Raw genomic sequence first — 2191 nt, 5'->3', positions numbered from 1 at the left:
TTGTTTCGCCCTCAATCGATTTCCATTAAACAATTTTTTTTATATTATATTGAAAATGCTAAAAATTATCATTACGTGAGGAAAAAAACCGATCCCTAAAGTTCTAATTAATTATAATTACTAGTCTAGATACAACATTACGAAACCCTCTTCATTAATAAGTAAACTGATAAAATTTTTTTTTATTATGTAATAATAATAATAATAATAATACTCATATATTAGAAGAAAATAAAATACGGAATACAAAAAAGATATATCAAACACTTTTTTTCTATAATACCTATATGTAAAGCGAATATCATTATTAGGGAATATTATTAGGGAATATTATTAGAAAATATACAATAAAGCTTGAAGGAAGAAAAGCAAAACATTGAATATTCCTTTGTTTTTAATTCTTATGCGGGTTACTGATACGATTAACCGATTACATTAGTCTACGAATTTTCATTTTTGAATCATTGTCTGAAAAAACTTCGTCGGTTCCCCTTGTTTTTTGATGCTGAACATGAATTGATTTTCCAAATTTTTAATTTCGATATCTCAAAATTAAAAAATCATCCCAAAATGAAACAAAATGCATTTTAAAGCTAAAAATTAATATTTTTGTGCAGTATTAACAAAAAATTGAAAAAAAATTTGCTGCCAATGCTAAAATATCATGAAAACTCTCACAATTATTGTTTTTTATTCTTTGATGCCAATTTTTTCGCAATTGTAACGTCATAATGGACTTGAAAAACGGATTCGTGTTCAACAAGCAAAAATACGTTAAAACTAGCTAACATTGTTAAAATAATTTTTTTGGCAGGCTAGTATTATCAATAATGTTATTATATACTGTTCGCTATCGTATCGTAAAGTTATTTATATAAATTAATATTTCTAAATAATCATTAGAACACATGTATTTATAAATACACATATATAAGCACGCACTTTATACAAAAGCTACAAAAACTAAAAAAGAGTAAAAAATACAATTATTAATATTGCAGTAGATTTATAAATGTGTCAGAACATAGAATTTTTAAATAACTTTCAAAGAGATGCGATATGGCAACGATTTATAAGAATGCTTAAATTGTAATACCGATGATGACGACGACGACGATGAAGGGGACGTGTGTATCTAGCCCAGATCAGCTTCCTAAAGCAGGCCACACGCAACGCAAAGTTGTATTAATTGCGCAAGAACAGAGAGCTCTTTTTCTATCCTTTTTTAGTATCGAAACATAGATTTTAATATCTTATGAATTGTCTTGTTTCCAAATTTTACAGTACTATTTATTTATATAATTTATGTATAATTTTTATATTATAATATAATTTTATAGGAAAGAATTCGCTCAAAAAAGTTTCTCATCATCTGATTGCTTGGTTTATTGATGCAATGGATGAGAAGCAATTTATTTTGTCTTACGTCATTGGGCATTATGGTTCACACCCTTCCTTTAGTTCAGAGGTGTGACCAATTTAACTCGCTATGTATTACGATGCACCTTGATGCAATTACGATCCACTTTGATCGGCAGCCATATGCAGAATTATTTTTTAATTCGACTGAAGCTTATAATGCATGATTCTTGCATTAAACAACTGGGCTTTACATGTCGATTGGCCTTAATTAATCAGATCAGTATTCTCAAATATGTAACCCATTTTACAATTTGATTAATTAAAGAGAAAAAGAAGAGAGAAAGGAGAGACAATTTGAATATTCAAGATAATCATTTAAGATAAAATATTATTTTTCCATATTAATTTTCTAAATTTAAAAAAAACGAAGCGTGAAGTCGCATTTTAATAATTATAATACAAAATTGGACCGACGAGAATTTACTATAAGTGTGATAAAGAAACAAAGGAATATGAAAGTGATTTTAAAGTGTCAGTTTATATCGAATGGTGATATGAGTTTGTGCAGAATAGTCACATGTACTTCTTCTCAAAGCTTTCCCTCCTTTTTCTCCCCTTAAATTCTTTTCTGCATTTGCCTCCCTCATTTTCTTTCTTTCTACTTTTTTACCTTAATCTCAAATTTCTGTCATTATTTTTCTACTACTGCAATTTATAAAATGGATCTTGGTTAAACAGAATGATTCTTTTAGAACATCTTTTTCATAATATTTTTTTCTTCTTCTCGTCATATATGCAAAATATCTTAGATATACAAAATATCTTATAT

General features: G+C 27.4%; 1 protein-coding gene across 1 annotated transcript in view; it reads left to right on the top strand.

Moving 5' to 3' along the window:
- LOC108691936 (echinoderm microtubule-associated protein-like CG42247) overlaps positions 1 to 2191 on the top strand; it is a 19362-nt gene that overhangs the window by 3091 nt on the left and 14080 nt on the right. The gene's annotated exons all lie outside the window — the stretch shown is intronic.

The sequence above is a fragment of the Atta colombica genome, unplaced genomic scaffold (genome assembly GCF_001594045.1).
Source record: "Atta colombica isolate Treedump-2 unplaced genomic scaffold, Acol1.0 scaffold55, whole genome shotgun sequence".
NCBI classification, from domain to species: domain Eukaryota; kingdom Metazoa; phylum Arthropoda; class Insecta; order Hymenoptera; family Formicidae; genus Atta; species Atta colombica.
Note: the sequence above shows the minus strand (reverse complement) of the source record. Positions and strands in the feature narration are given on the sequence as shown.